The sequence below is a fragment of the Triturus cristatus genome, chromosome 9 (genome assembly GCF_964204655.1).
Source record: "Triturus cristatus chromosome 9, aTriCri1.1, whole genome shotgun sequence".
Taxonomy (NCBI): domain Eukaryota; kingdom Metazoa; phylum Chordata; class Amphibia; order Caudata; family Salamandridae; genus Triturus; species Triturus cristatus.
The window spans coordinates 389,886,022-389,903,043 of NC_140592.1; the positions used below are offsets into that span (position 1 = coordinate 389,886,022).

A 17,022-nucleotide genomic window follows, 5' to 3' on the forward strand; every position below is an offset into this window, starting at 1 on the left:
TTTTTATGCTTTCCACACTGATTTGAACTTGTGTAGTTTAAAGCCCTATTGCTTACAATATACATAGAGTGAGCTTTGCAACCTTTCATTTCAACCATTGGCTTTCTTGCACCAGACTCAGCAATTAGCTTGAGACTTTGTCAATTACTTCTTAGCTCAGTCCAACATACCATTCATTTTTTACCTTATGCTATTGGCTGTCTGTGTGTATCCTTGAACCTCCACTTGAGTGCATGCATTGGACTGACTTACAACTATAGCCCTATTGGGTGGCTGCTACTACCTTTAATGCACTTCATAAGTTACCACATTAAAGGCCACAACTATTGCCAATGCTTGTTTTATTGAACGCTATTCAGCAATAGGTCTTTTTTTTGCATGACATTCTATTACAGCTTCCTTAATTATTACATGTGACATATCTTCTTTGTGTTCTTGTGTGTGTGTGTGGGGGGGGGGGTCATCGGTGGTTTTAGGTGATTAAATGAAAGCCAATCGATGTTTTTGAGATTGGCTATTTTGATTTCAGTGTAAATGTGCACACTACAAACTCTGAAGTTTGTAGGTACTCACATAGTTCTTACAGTTAGTTTCCAACCCTGGAAATGGACGTAAATTGCTTTTACATCAGGCAGGATTAAGTGTCATTCCAGCACAGGAAATTGGAACTGAATAATTCCATAGTGGCACAGAACAATGTTGAGCCTATTCTTACAAATTTAAAAACAAAACTGGAAGTTCTAGAATGCAACATGCAATTAACTAAAAAGCAAGGACTCTCCAAAGTTGTCACACATGAAATGGTACTGATTGGCGGACATGTCAGTGGAAAACATTTCCAGACTAGTCCTCAATTTTCCTTGCACATATTTTTTTTATCGGTATGTTAGTCTCGCTAGTTCAAGAGAATTTAGAAAAAAAATCCTACAGCAAAAGGATTGGGTGGGTGGACGCCCAGGACTGGAAACAAGCGGTGAAACTTATCAGCAATTTGCAGCGGGTTTGCGCCACAAAAGTAACCCAATACCAAATGCAAAGTGTTGCGTTTGGATTTACTTTTCTGCACAAATCCTGATGTGCATTGTAAAGATGTCTAAAGCTACTTTGTGTTATGGGGGCATTCCATGGGTGGTACACGGACGTTCCATTGGCTTTAATGCACATCAATTAACAACTATAGACAGGGATGTGTGCCAAAACGTACGCCTCCCCGGGGTAGGTGTAACGGTTCAGCAAGTTTTAAAACTTTCTTGTGCAACTTTGCATGTGTGCTGCACTGAACAGCATACATACAATCGGAAAATAGGTAACGTTTTATAGCATAGTTTTTGTACTGAAAGAATGTTTCCAGTACAAAACCTGCACCTTACAGAACACACACGCCCTTGCACTACGGTAAAAGTGTGCATGTGTTGGCGCAAGGCAACCAAAAGTGCACCAGCTCAGTGAGAGATAAAAACGGCACCATATCTTATTAGCTATGCCAGTGTTTTCTCTATACCTTGTGATGCTGGTTGCTGTGCTGCGTTGCACCAAAATTAAGTAAATTTGGCCCATGGTGTCCCTTGACAAGGAGCCATCTGGTCAGGCTATCGGTATCTGGTGAACAATTGCCTTTTGTTTTCTTTGTGGTATCACCTTCTGGGATATTAAATTACCCACCCGTGTACCATTTGGTGTTAATATTATATGGACACAAAACTTGACATGCATCAACGTGTATGCTGATTATATGTAGGTTTGGGATGCTACATTCATATAAAGTTATCCAGCCTGCTACCACCCAAAACATACCTATATGTATGTGGGTTTATATAGTGCAAACTTATCTACAAAGCAAGGGAGGTCAGACATTTATGGCTACTCATTTTGAGATAGAAGGGAAGACAGGCACAACAGAACTTTTAAGGTTCCCGGTCCATGTGTGAGTAGCGCATACACTCCAAGATTTAGCTTTGTGTCTGGGACATGTATTAGTTTTGATATAATAATGTGGTAAAAAGGACTAAACATCCTCAAATGCAATAAAAGCTATTCATGCATTTGTCTAGTAACACTGAGAGCTATGCGGTTGGACAGGGGAGGGTGCATGTGGTTATGGGGTAATATGGGCAACAGTTGCAGCAGACTGGGGAAAGAGATGGTGCTCTTTGTTATCCGGGAAGCAGAAAGTGTAACACACAGCAGCGGCCCCTCCACAATGGAGGCAAAGCGTCGCCCCACTGGCCCAGAGCCAGCATCTGAAAAATTTAATTATATTTTATTATTGTTTTATTTTTCAGCAGCTGGCTGAGCCAAGCATGTGCAGGGGGGGCCGGGCTATGGGAGGGAGGACGAGTGGAGTGGAGTGCACTTATACATGCGCATGTCAGATTGGCCGGCTGTCTTAGGCCGGCCAAACAGTCATGCGCAGTTAGATTTCTCTAACCCAGCTGTTTTCCACAGCCGGGTGGAGAAACGGCATAACCTGTGTCCAAGCGAGCGTTAAACCAGCTCACTCAGGCAAATCCCCGCACTGCTCTTATGCAGCATGAGAACAGTGCAGGGATTGGATGGGGAGCCTATGATGGTGTCCCAGGGACTGCTAAGAGCAGGAAGTAGAGGAGCACCAAGGTGCAAGGCGACTAGCAGCATCAGGGACATTTTTCGTATTATTTATTCCCCCCCTCTGCTTCTGCCCCACCACCCACTAATTTTTATTTCCAGCAGCCATGACTGGTAACATAATAAGGTTCAACAATGTGTAACATGACTGCGAAATGGAACTATGTCTCATGTGAACCCTTTAGTTAGTCATAGCTTTTTAGCTACACGCACTGGGATTTGTAGTTTCAATGCAGTATCATAAGTATGAGGGTATAAATCCCAGCATGCCATGCACTAGTAGTTAAAAATCCAACACTGGAAGAAGGCACCACATGTGACATGGGCCACTTGGCAGCCAAAGTGTGGTTTGAATTGGATTTAGGAATATATGTACAATTATTTTTGCAATAGTGGTGACTTATTTAATACAGGAATTCATGCAGCACTTCTCCGCTGTAAAAACAACTATGTAATATAAATTGCACTCTTGGCTACACTGTGACTAGCTCTGCAATAAATTACTGTAGTGGTAGACAGAAAATAGTAAATTATTTACTGGTTTGGTGAGTGTTGCAGTCACAATCAATCAATAAACTTTATTCGGTTTTTGTTTGTAAAACCATAAAAGTTACACAGATACAATACATAAAGACAATAAAATATTAACACTATTTTTTTTTTTAAAACAGACTCCGTTACCTTACTGTAAATAATCTAAAAACATGTCTTAAAGAGAAAATTCTACATGTCCATAAAGTGCCTAGATTTCAAAGATGCTTTTAAAAACCCTACTATAAAAATGATACAATCGTCCTTCAACAATTGAAGGTACATAAGAGCTAGCCTGAATTTGTTAAAATTAAATTTTTTTAAAATAGGAACTAAAAAATACCTCCTGGGGACTTCATATAAGTTACAAAAAAACATAAAGTGCAGCAAATCCTGAGGAGACTTTCCGTCTGAGTGTTGCAGTCATTGACCTATTATGTCCTCTGTAGTTCTTGGAGTGGGGCGGAGCAGCTGACAGAGGGGAGGTGGTAGGGCACAATTAAGTGGGTGTAAGTGACAGCGATTGCCGAATAACTTTATTTTAATCCTTCAGTTGCACAATTCCTGGACCAAAGGGGGTGCTTATGCTAGGGTGGAATACCCTACATAACTCAATTTCTCAAATATCGGACATAAGTGTAAAATTCACCAAACTAGGATATGTTTCTAATTTACTAATTTAATTCCGGTCCTGCCCCCAAATATTGCAGGGCAAGAGTTAAAATAGTAAAACAGCCTTCCAGGCGCTAGCATGCCAATACAGGCATGCACAATGGAAAGTGGAGGGGCAGAGGGATAAATATTCACACTGTTTGTGCCTTTTCGGGACCGTGTGCTGCAACATTTATGTATACATTTTAGAGCAAGGCAGCCATATTTATTAATAATGAGAGAGCTAACACGGCTATTTCCACTAGATGCTGCATCTGTCATGTTCTTTCTTTCCCTCCTTTTAAAAAAATCTCTGAAACAATTTATCGTCTATGAAGGACCCTGAAGCAGTTTGAGGTCCTAGCCCTACAAAACCTTGTGATGTCTGAATACAGGTATAGGGAGAGGCAACGGCAGGGGCAGACTAGCATGTAAGGCAATCTAGCAGTGTGGCTTCACAGGTCAGTTTGTGGCCCTGTTTTATGGTCTGCTGGACCAGTTTTTACTGTTGATGTCCCTGGTGTCAAAACAAACACTGCTTGCAGCTAGTTCAAATCCATGCAGTCTTCCATACTTTGCAAAACATTTATACAGTGTGTCTTTATAATTTCAAAACTGCCTCAATTTCACACAAGGGACTCTTTTTTTAGCTATCTAATTCACTAATGGGGGCCAACTTTATTTTGGTGCCCGGCGCCTATATTCTGGTCCAGTCTGACCCTGGGAAATTGTGGGAATTACAAACAAAGTGAAGTAAAAATTCTCACGTTTCATGTTTGACACCTTTTGCCAGCCCGGACTGCTCAGCCAACAGCACTTGACATGCCGGGGCATGTAAACCAATACTTTTACTGGCAGAAGGACGCATAAAGGACCCAGACCCAAAGTGCGGTCTGCTTAAAATCTAAGACTGATTTAAAGCAGCCACCTGGGTGATAGGTTTTGGGACTGATAATGGAATGGTGATAGGTGGAGAGGAGTTAAATGTTAGACTTGGCTACCAAGAGAAGCAAGTCAAATGTGACACTTTTAAACAAAGGCACTTTGCACACTGAAATACTTATGTCTAGGCTTATAACAGTAAAACCAAAACTACAAATCCTTTGATGCAAAGCCAGACAGCTAAAAAGCCAGGATCGCTGAAGGTGTTACCCTTGACATGGGTTCTTTTGGTTACCATGTGGTAGAGAGTAGGATCCGCAACTGGTTGGAGTAGGAAGGGCAAATGATGGTAGCTGGGGAGGTGTACGCAGTGCTCAGGGTAGGGTAGAGTGGAAAAGTGGAGGGGGCAAAGATTAAGGGAAACCAATAATTTTTTTTGTCACTAAGGGTACTGTGCTCTCCCATTCCGGGATTCTTTTTAAGCACCTTAAGCACTGTGGGAACTGTAGTTCCCTTCAGAATATCAATTTAAACTACCAAATGTATAACACTGATTTGTAAAAGACAAGCCCAGGATTGGAGCATTAGGTCTTTGTTGCCAAAGAGTTATACCATCACCTTAGCAAACGAGCAATGGTGCCAAATGAAATGCAGGGTTAGTGCCGAATGAAAGGGGGTGGTGAGTGAATGGTGGTATGTGGAAGAGTTCAGTGTTGAAAGTTGAAACGTTTGGAAGTCACATGATCTAATAAGTGATTTAGAGATGATGGGCCCAGAGTCTAGCGTGTTTACCACATGTCTCCATGTCGTCATACGCATATTTGTCCAGACCTGTGCTTTCCTTTAATAACAGCATGCAGTCTGGGAATTGTAGTCATTCTTCATGTCCAATAACATTGTGGGATGTTTAGAACTGAAAACAATGATTTTAAATTGGTAATAAAAGGATTGGACATGGTGTCCCTGATGGAAATGCGCCATCTGCTGGTAACATCATTCTTCTAAGACAGGGAGTGGCAAGCACAATTACAGGGTAGGGCAGCAGAGTGAACAACGGGTGGGGTCAGACATGAAGGCAGATGGGAGGGAAACAGACAGAGCAGAGAGTATTGGTAATAATGTTGTAGAACACAATTCCAGGAACGCAGTGTACGGGGGTGGGGGCAGCAGCTGCTGTGCTTTTTGTAGGAGTGTGTTGAAGAGTGCTGCGTCAGTGCATAAACGTACATTAAAGTGGTACCTCTGAAGAGTTGCCAACTCGCTTGAAGTAATAATCCATAGTTTTATATGGTGATCATGTGAAAGTATCATGCCCCTCTTAAGCCCACTTTTTACGTCGAGCCTATTGGACAACACAAGACGGCTGGTAGCAAAATACCTATTGTCAGCTTACTGAGAATCTTACAGCAGGCTTAATGGCTGCCCATTGCTTAGCACTGCCTGGCTTTATTGTCACTCTAATTTGCTTGCTTCTTATTCAATGGCTTGCCTTGACCATATTGTACTGTCCCGCCCCTGGAGAACAACTGCTTTACTTCTGTTTTTCCACTGCTCACTTTTAGGGAACTATTCCTTTTTGCTCAAGCACACCACAAGAGTGCATGTGTTTAACAGCTGTTTCTCTTGTGTCCTTTTCTCCCACCTCTGTGTTGCTCCCTCATGTGCATCTGCTTTTCTCCCTGCCCACCCATGGCTGCTCTCTTTCATTTCTTTTTAGCTCAAATGCTCCACGAGTGCAAGTGTTTTCCAGCTGTCTGTGTTGTGTGCTTCTCTCCTCTCCTGCTCTCTTGTCCCTGTGCTTCTCCTCCCATACTGCTCTGCCCAGTCTGTATAGTTCTCTCCCCCATCCCTGTGCTGTGTGTTGCTCTCTCTCACCCGTGTGCTTCTGTAGTGTTCTTTACTTCTTGTACTTCTCCCCCCTACACTCTGTATGCTGCTTTCTTCCCCCCACCACTTCTCCATTACCACCTAACCCTCCAACAACTACGGTTCTTTTTTTTTTTAATTGGTGCTTTTGTGCAAAAAAAATATATATTTAAAAAAGAATCAAAATTTTTTAAGTTTACCGATACAAGAGGCATCTGCTATTTGGAATTGCTAAATAAAAAAACCTAAAGCAAATGGGCCTTGCATCATTCCATGGGCACTTGCAAACGTGTGCGCATCAGGGGAATGACCCCAGAGAGCTTTTTAGGTCTCGCCTGAGCCAGCGCTTATAGCGTTGCTCTGGCGAGATTTTTTTAGTAAGCGGGTTTTGGAAGTGCTAACCTATGGCTTTTTTCAGGCCTCCAGCTTGCGTTCGCGATGTCGTGCACGCGCACAGCTGCTATCCTGGTTTCTAGCATTCCTCGCATGGCCGGCTTTCTTCCCCCTCTCTCACCCGCTCCTCCTCCTCCCTTACTGCACGGAAGAGTTTCAGCCTTCTCCAATCTGCAAATGAAACAGACCAGAGCGATAAACTTCACAAAGCCTGAAAATACACAATGTAAACACATTTTCCAGGTCAGGTTTATGAAGTGGTTCTTTACCACAAACTAGCGCGCTTTATAAAATTCTTAAAATAAATACATACATAAGTGAATACATCGCTCTTGTTTTGTGGAGTACAGCTTTTTTTTTTTTTTTTTACATAACCCCCATAAAAAACCATTATTTTAGCTGTCCATGTTTAAAATACCTATTCCTAAACAGCTTAATGAATTAATATTCACAGCGATAATACTGCATTAGGTACAGTGTCCCGCAGGAATTCGGAAACGGGCCGTGCTGGCGCAGTTCACGTCACGTACCTCTCCCTCACGCCTCCGCGCTACACATCTCCACGGCGCAAAGCAGGAGCCAAAGCGCCTTTGCTGTCATTTTCCGGAGCTTATTCAGGCTTCTCCTGCGGGGAGTCTGAGGTCAGTGTGCGCTCTCCCAGAGTTCATGCTAATGAGGGGCAGCCTTTAGGGGAAAACATGAATCACTGCTCTGGACAAACCATTAGAGCAAGACAAAACTGCTCCAATTCTTGTCAACCTCCCACTATGCCAAATCCGCAGAGGAATGGGCAGCCGGGCCAACAACACTGTGCAATTATGCCCCTCCAAAAAACTGCCACTTCCCCTATCGCCCCAATCATGGTCTCTCCGTATTGTCAAGGAAGGGATGTCTTGGAATTCGTGAAATAACAGCTTTTAAAACGGGAACAGAGACGCTTTTGTGTGATGACAATATGACTGACAACGTGATGTGCAAAAAAATAATACGCTTGAAGAAAATTGCTTAGATTAAAATATGCAGGGTTCATCAGTTTTACGGCCCGGGCATTCCCCACTCTCTCTCTGGACTTTCGCTCTGTCTCACTCTTTGTAGTCGCTCTCTAATCCCCCCTCTCGCTCCATGCCTTCTTCTCTCCGTTTCTTCCTCCCTCTCTCTTAATCTCTTTTCTCTTATTTTCTCCTATACCTCTCTTTAAACTTTTCTCTTCTTATCTCGCTCCCGTCTTCCTCTGCACACTCTTCTCTCTTTCTTCCTTTTCGGCCTCTTCTCATTTTTCAATCAATTGTTGCTATGTCTCACTCTCTTTTATTCTCACCTTCCCCTTTTTTCTCATTCCCAGTCTGTCTCCTCTCTTCCTCACTCAACCATTCTTTGTTCTCTCCCGTTTTCTTCCCTCCCTTGCTCCATGCCTGCCTCGCTCTCTTCTCTTTTCTCTCTTTAATTTATTTTGCTCTCTTTCTTGTCCCATTTATTTTAAGTCACATACAGGTACCTAATTAGAAAGCCGGCGTTTCAAGGCAAGTGACATGTGTATGTCAAACTATTCTGTGTTTTCAGTCCGTTTTCGGGTGATGTTTACTACTTTCTCTCAGTTTTTATATAGCCTGAACTCAACCAGAAGGATTTGGAGCGTTTTACAAGATCAACATTTATATTATACAGGGCAAGTTAACTTTGCTTTGGGCGCAGGGAGATTAAGTGACTTGGCCAGGATCACAGGGTGTTAAAACAACGTCGGGACTCCAACCCAGTTCCAAAAGCGGTAGCTGTAGCCCTTAAGCCATATCTCATCCCCACCCTTTTCCTGTTAAGCTCTCAATTTGCACACTATTCTCCCCCTTTCACCTGCATGCTTCACCCATCCCAAAGCACCTAATCATCACTAACTAAACACTTATAAGGTCCCAAAGGCGAGACCTATTGGCTATGCCAATGCTTGTTAATCTTTTATTTTGACGATGCTGCCCAGTGTCCCGACGCTGTACAGCACTGCAAAAAGCAATAGACAAAGTCTATAAATCACAAAGGCACAACCGACTGAGTTTGCCAGTGCTTGTTATTATAACATACATAGGTACATGCGTTTTCCTTTTTCCAATGTTAACTGGACTTGTTATTAGTTATTAACCAACTCAGTGCTAATTGTTTTATTCACCCTGTAGGAAAGAAGGGCCGATTGACAGCAATAACACTAACTTTTGACTTTTGGGTTGCATTTCCTAGGAATGTAACCACTGGGCTATCTTAAAAGCTATAATGGCTGACCAAAAGTATCCGATAGTAAAATGGTTTATGGAATTTAGGTGCCTGCTGCTCTGATCGATGTGCATCACTTCTAAGGTATTATAATGGATAGCCAGTTTAAGTTGTTAATACATTTGCAACAGATCTGTTTGCAATGAACTAGTCACACACTTGACTATTCACACAATATCTTAATTGGGATAATGAGTCTTGTGCATAACACTGCGTGAAACCTGAAGGTTACATGTTCAAATTATGAAAATAATATTTACTGTGCACTTAGCATTAAGTGCTAAAAATTGTTTTTACTGTGCATATTAAATATATGGTGATCGTTAGTGTGATTAACTGATACATTTCGTTTTATACAGCACTTTATACCACATTTCGGCCATTTCTAAGTGCAGAACATGACGGGTGTTATTATTCAATTAATCATTTGTTAATTTACCGACCACAGTGACAGAGATGGAAGGCGGAGTCAGTCTTGGTGAAACTCGAACTTGTAGCATTCAGATCACCGCAAGTTTCAGCAGCAAGCGTTCAACTGTGCATAATTACAGGCAAACACCAATAACGACTGCCATCGTGTTGCACGGGTGGGGCGGGGGGGATAGAAAAATAAAAAAGTTACTTACCTTGCTGCCGGACCGCCGCCTCACATTGTCTCACGTCGGTCCTCTTCTGTTCCTGCTTGAAGCAGGAACACACACAGGCTCCCCTAATGCAGCGTTGTGATTGGTTTGAGCGCTGTCGTTCAGCGCTCAGACAGGGACTATGAGCCTGTGCATGTTCCTCAATAGGCTGTGGGGAACATGCAAAGTGCGCATGAGTGTGTGGCCGGCCCAAGACGGCCGGACAAACAGTCATGCACACTTAAGTGACCAACCATTTCTCCCCTGCTGGCTCTGACAACAGCCAAGCCCCGCCCCGTAAATCTGCCTCACTACGGAAAAATAAATTAATAATAACAGTGTTATTATCATTTTATTTTTCCTTTTTTCACTGCTCGAAATTCAGTGGGGCAGCGCTCCTCCGCCTTAGCGGAGGAGGCGCCGCTGACAAACACCTGCAGACATGTGCTGCATTACGTTACATATAATTTGTACTTAATAAGTATGTAATTTTCTTTGCCCTTACTGAAGTCAGCATGCACTATGTATTGCAGCACCAAGCTGCTGTGTCTTTCATTGTTCTTCTTGTATGATTCTTGGACCAATTTCTATGCTTTCTTTAGCAACTCTCTGTCTTTTTCAAAAGTTTAAACAATTGAACATGTTAATATTGTTTTAATTCTTAAACAACGTGCGGGCACCGTGCTTCCCTAATAGACTGCTGAGTCTGGATGCAAGGTGCTTCGGTGACCATCCATGCACCATTGGAAACTACTCCAGCAAGCACAACTGACAAAAAGAAATTACCTGGTGACATTCCAAGGATGCAATTAAAGATGGACAGAGGACTCATATTGGATATGCTGTAAAAATGCTGCACTGAAATCACCAAGGACTGGCTAAAACTGAAGAAATTATGTTTGATCGATCAGATTTAGCAATGGAAATACTCTCATAGGTCAAAATCAAGATGGATGAACTAATGGAGAACTGAGAACAGGGTAAACACAAGGAGATGATGGACGGAGCACTGAAACTTTTCAGATACTCACCCTCAGTCAGAGATCTGGGTGGAATCTATCATCATTCTTTAGCTCACTTCGTCGCCCCAGGTCAGACCCAGCCATATGCAAATCAGTCTTGACCCTGTTCCTCATGGGAACAATCCAGCCCAAACTGCCAAACCAGGTCTTCCCTGGACCGGAAACAAGCATCCAGGGACCATGTATGCAGTGGGCTGCTTTGCGGCCCCATGTTATTTGCGACTCCATAGTCTAGATATCTTTGCCAAAAAAACGAATTACTGCATGAGTAGCTTCTCTTTAGTGGTCATAAGTATGAACCTAAAAGTCCCATAATTCGCAGTGGTTTTAACTGAAAAGACACTAACGTTCTGGGGTTACTCGAGTTCCCATCTGGAGGGCACCTGGCCTGGCAGTTCAGGGTGCACTGTTCACTGGAGCAGGAACAAGAATGCTTTACATATAGTTGGTTCCTGTCTGAGTGGTATAGTAGGTGAAAAAAGATGGATTGTAATGCAGCCTTTAGCAATCGCCGTTGGATTTCAAGCCTTCCATCATTTGTAATTTGTTGCACGTGACTTAAAAACAAACATGACTGAAGAATTGTCTACTAAACTGAAAAAAACACACATATAGCCCACTCGACGTTTTGGACTGCTAATGGGCTAGGTGGAGACAAGTCTGTTGTAAGTGGACAAGTTAATAAGAGGTTACAAATGGAATATACAAAGTGTTTCACAGTCAGGTATATCCAGTTCTGCTCTCTAAGACCTGACGTGGTCCAACAATGTAGCCTAAGTGACCCCAAAAGAATTCCCTTTGAGCTGCTAATCAAGAGAAGGCTTAAAGTTCGTGACAAAGTGGAGATGAGAGACTTAAAGAAAAACAAGTTCAAGCACGTCAGAAAAAAACGCACAGAATGTCTCCAGTTTAAGCTGACATTTTGTGTATGTCACCAGCAACGATCATTACTCAAAATGACAGGGTCGCCTGCAACATATGCTTACCATCCATGGCATTCTCAGAGATGGCAATGGGGCGCCATGTTTACATGACAGTGGGGTTCTCGTCTGCAGTTATTGTCTGGCATACTCTGTTTTGAAGACAGACCTGCGTGCCGTTGGGGCTCTATATTTAGATGACAGTGGGGTTATGGTCTGCTCTTGGTGATTGGCATGCTCTGTTTTGATGACAGAAAGTATCTCACTGGGACTCTGTTTAGATGACAGTGGGGTCCTGGTCTGCTCTTGGTGATTGGCATACTCTTCTTTGATGACAGAACACGTCACTGGGACTCTATATTTAGATGACAGTGAGATTCTGGTCTGCTCTTGGTGATTGCCATGCTCTGTTTGATGACAGAACACGTCACTGGGACTCTATATTTAGATGACAGTGAGATTCTGGTCTGCTCTTGGTGATTGCCATGCTCTGTTTGATGACAGAACACGTCACTGGGACTCTATATTTAGATGACAGTGAGATTCTGGTCTGCTCTTGGTGATTGGCATGCTCTGTTTTGATGACATAATATGTCACTGGGGCTCCATGTTTAAATGACAGTGGGATTCTAGGCTGCTGTTAGTGTCTGGCATGCTCTGTTTTGACGCCAGAACATGTCACTGGGACTCTGTTTAGTTGATAGTGAGGTTCTGGTCTGCTGTTAGTAATCGGCATGCTCTGTTTTGAAGACTGACCTGGGTGCGTTTGGGGCTCTATATTTAAATGGCAGTGAGTTTCTGGTCTGCTGTTAGGGACTGGCATGCTCTGGTTTGACGACAGAACATGTCACTGGGACTCTGTTTAGTTGACAGTAAGGTTCTGGTCTCCTGTTAGTAATCGGCATACTCTGTTTTGATGACAGAACTGCATGCCTTTAGGGCTCTATATTTAGATGGCAGGGCCGCTCTGGTCTGCAGTTAGTGATTGGCATGCTCAGTTTTCATGAATAACACATGGCACTGGGACTCTATGTTTAAATGGCAGTGAGTTTCTGGTCTGCTGTTAGGGACTGGCATGCTCTGTTTTGATGACAGAACTGCGTGCCTTTAGGGCTCTATATTTAGATGGCAGGGGCGCTCTGGTCTGCAGTTGGTGATTGTCATGCTCGGTTTTCATGAAGAACACATGGCACTGGGACTCTATGTTTAAATGGCAGCGAGTTTCTGGTCTGCTGTTAGGGACTGGCATGCTCTGTTTTGAAGACAGAACTGCGTGCCTTTGTGGCTCTATATTTAGATGTTAAAGGGGGTTCTACTCTGCTGTTAGTGATTGGCATGCTATGTTTTTAATGAAGACTACATGACACTGGGGATCGGTGTTTAAATGACATTGGGGTCCTGGTCTGCTCTTAGTGGCTGGTGTTCTCTGTTTTGATGACAGGACACGTCACTGGGACTCTGTTTAGGTGACAGTGAGATTCTGGTCTGCTGTTAGTGATCGGCATACTCTGTTTTGATGATAGAACACGTCACTGGGGCTCTATATGTAGAGGACAGTGGGGTTCTAGGCTTCTGTTAGTGATTGGCATGCTCGGTTTTGATGACAGAACACAAATGGGACTTTGTTTAGATGACAGTGAGGTTCTGGTCTGCTGTTAGTGATTGCCATGCTCTGTTTTGATGACAGAACACGTCACTGGGGCTCCATGTTTAAATGACAGTGGGATTCTAGGCTGCTGTTAGGGCTCCATGTTTAGAGGAAAGTGAGGTTCTGGTCTGCTGGTAGTGATTGCCATGCTCTGTTTTGATGACAGAATATGTCACTGGGGCTCCATGTTTAAATAACAGTGAGATTCTAGGCTGCTGTTAGTGTCTGGCATGTTCTGTTTTGATGACAGAACTGCGTGCCTTTGGGGCTGTATATTTACATGACAATAGGGTTCTGGTCTGCTCTTAGTGATTGATATTCTCTGTTTTGATGACAGAATACATATTCTCTCACCTACCAATGGTATTTCGCTTATTATCTTCTGGCCATCAATGAGTTATTGGCTGTTTACATACTAAATGCAATAAACCGAATTGTCTCCTGCTTAAAAAATGACTGTCCTTGTCACCTTGGTCCTGTTCTTTATCATCCCAGGACGTAAACCATCAGAGTCTCTCCACAAGAGGAAGACACCTTCTGTTCTTCACTACCCAGAAACAATATTAATAATTAGTAATTCCTATTTGTAAAGCACGAAAATATCACCCCTTAAGGGTTTCAAGGCGTTGGGGGCAGCTGGGGTCATTTAAGGGCCTCATGTAGGAAGCCTAATACCGGTCGGTAACGGCCGATTTTCGGTAAATATACCGTTACCGACCGGTATTTAGGCTTCTGAGATGTAGGGGGATCATTTCTGTATTCGGAATTTACCGAATCGGTAAAATTACCGAATCGGTAATTTTACCGATTCGGTAAATTCCGAATACAGAAATGAGATGTAGGGGGAGTGTGTGGGTGTCGTGGGGATTCGTTATTTACCACCATCTAAAGGTTGGTGGTAAATGACGAATAGGTGAATAAAAGCATTTTTGTGCACGTTAAAGTGTGCAATGTGGCAGACATACATGCCCTTAGGGCATGTATGTGTGCCACATGTGCACACATGGCCGAATCAGGGGTGCAACAGGGTGTCAATGTGACACCCTGCCACCCTTGCATGTGCTCCCCCATTACCGAATCGGTATTTACCGATTCGGTAATGAGGCATACCTTCCCATCAATGGGAAGGTATGCCTCATTACCGAATCGGTAAATACCGAATTTTTCCGAATCGGTAATATTTACCGACTAATTACCTACATAGCATTTACCACTTCATAAATACCGAATCGGTATGATTCGGTATTTATGAAGTGGTAAATGCCAGGCCACCTACATAAGGCCCTTAGTGAGCTATTAACCATAGTCACATGATGATGAGCTGCTGCCAGCGCCGGGGATCGAACCCTGCTCTCTGGTTCAGACACAGACCTCTGCAGTGCATTAACTAATAGAGGTTTCATAAAGTAGAATAGTGCATTTCCCACTGATTAACTTAACTTGCAATCATTTTACATTTAAGCCATGTCTTTTTTTATTTACAGTTACCTGAAGGTGAAAGACAGGAAAAAAGTTACCGAGTATTTTGTTTTTTTAGCCAAGCCTTTGTCTCCGCCCTCACACTTACTCACCCCTCCCCCATTGCGCACAGCATCACAGTTCCCTTAATTTTTTTTATGCACTTTGGCCGCTTTTCCTCCCCCACAGGAAATTGTACACACACAACCACTTTCTCTCGTGTTATTCTCTTTTTGTTGTTTGTTCCTGTAGCAGACCATGTGTTTGCTACACATGCTAACAGTGATTCGGAGATTTCATTTTCTTTCCTATTACAATGCTTATCTGGACCACAGCCCTCCTGACCCTGTGGTGGTCGGTCCTGTGGAAGCAGGCCACGTGAGGCAGGAGTTATAACAGTGCTTTATTTATGCATGGGGTTACAGGTGGCACTGATTTCAGGGCACTAGGACTTTTGTTTCATCATCAGGCTTTGACCCAAACTGGTCCAACTGCATTAATAAAAGCAGGGACACTGGATTAAGGAACTTTGATTCGAAGGGCAACCCCTTGCCAGTCATGCAATTTCTCCGTTGTCACCCGGAAGCCTCAAATGACTTTGCAATTATAACCCTATACTGGCACCCAAGCTGACTTTAGGTTTGCTGGTCAACCTACTGCAGCCATTTGCATTTCTTTCAGGGCGCATGCATCCTGCTGAGAAAGCGGTTTTTCTTCTTCTTTAGCTGCCTGTCCCTCCTCTCCTTCCCTTTCAGCCTCAGGCAACTCAGGTCAGCATTAAGCGATCAGGAACTGTTCCTGCAAAATTAAAGAGGCTTGGGAACGCCATTCACAATAATTCTTACCCACTTCGACCTCCCCCAGAGCAAAAGAAGGAAAGGCAGGATCGAGAGAAGGAAAACTGAGAAAGGGAATGGCAGGGAGAAAGCTGATGAAAAAGAGCCTGCAAGAGTGAGATAAAGACACAGGATTTGTAGGGTGATGGAAGAATGAGGCATGAAGTGGAATCAAGCCTTGGTATTCGGAAACCTGCCATTCGGGAGTCATGGCGGCAGGCTCCTAGCAAAAGTTCTGGGCCCCTGCATGTATGTTTTCTAAAACAAATTAAGCACTCAACACAACCCACTTCGGGCGCTTGTCCTATACAACAGGTTGCACCCATCAGGGAAGCAGAAGTTAGGCATCATGGTGAAGAGAGCACATTCAAGGCGATGGCCAGTGTCTATGGATCCCATTACTATCCCTAACTACCAACTCCCCATAGCGGTTTTCAGTTAAATGACCTCATGGTTTAGGAACTGTGATGAAAAATAGTTGGACTCAGTGTAATGAATGTAATGAGATTTACTGGTAAGTAGTTGGGTAATTAGAACATACCTCAGCTGCATCTATTTCCTTAGAAAGTCTGAGGCAACAGGATTTCGAATCTGCGACCAACAGGTTAGGTAGACTTCTCTGCAGCAGGCACTCATCCCACCGAGCAACCTTAAAGACAAAGTATCAGGTTTAACAAGAAAGACGTGCCAATGCCAAGGGAAATATAATCTGTTCTTTTTCACAGACAGAATTAATATTTAATGGTAGTCGTCTGGCTGTCTATGCTTCAATGTCAGCTTTTCACCTGTCCACGCTCAAGCAGGTGGGAAGCGGAGAGGAGCGCTTTTGATTGGCCAACAAAGAGTGCCTAAAATTCAGAACATCATGCACAAAAGTGTGCAGTATGATTAGAATAAAAACCGAGGATCTAGTGTTATTGATGGAGATACAAGTACCAATTCAAAGAAGAAGATAGTGATATAACCAATGGTGAGATAAAAGGAATATTGGACACACAGCAAAGTGATTTTCATCATCGTCATAATCTTTATTTCGATCTCCAGGATCTTAAAAGCACATTCACATAAAACGTAAAACCTTTTTCCACATTCACCAAAATGATCCAATAAAACCAAAGTGTATACACATATATAAGTGAATTAATAATAGTTTGTTCCCAAGACAAATATACTTCATTAAAAAGTTGAAAAATCATTTGATATCATTCTTTGCTCTACTTAAAACCAAAAACTTTAAGTTTAAGCCATAGCTGTTTAAAAAGAACAATAATAATCAAATAGCTATCTATGTATTATGATGTTTTCATGTATGGCAACAGGGTGGGCTAA

At 42.9% G+C, this 17,022-nt stretch overlaps 1 protein-coding gene across 3 annotated transcripts in view; it reads right to left on the minus strand.

Annotated features, from left to right (window-relative positions):
• LOC146798010 (N-acetyllactosaminide beta-1,3-N-acetylglucosaminyltransferase 2-like) overlaps positions 1–17,022 on the minus strand; it is a 134,379-nt gene that overhangs the window by 70,904 nt on the left and 46,453 nt on the right. Inside the window, exons 2-3 of one of the 3 annotated variants that reach the window (XM_085625243.1) lie at positions 16,235–16,342; positions 6,937–7,098 (exon numbers count right to left, since the gene is read on the minus strand). The gene's annotated coding sequence lies outside the window, so the exon portion shown is untranslated. Of the gene's footprint in view, positions 1–6,936; positions 7,099–15,514; positions 15,656–16,234; positions 16,343–17,022 lie in introns of all 3 variants that reach the window. The other 2 variants (XM_085625242.1, XM_085625241.1) reach the window with 2 other exon arrangements.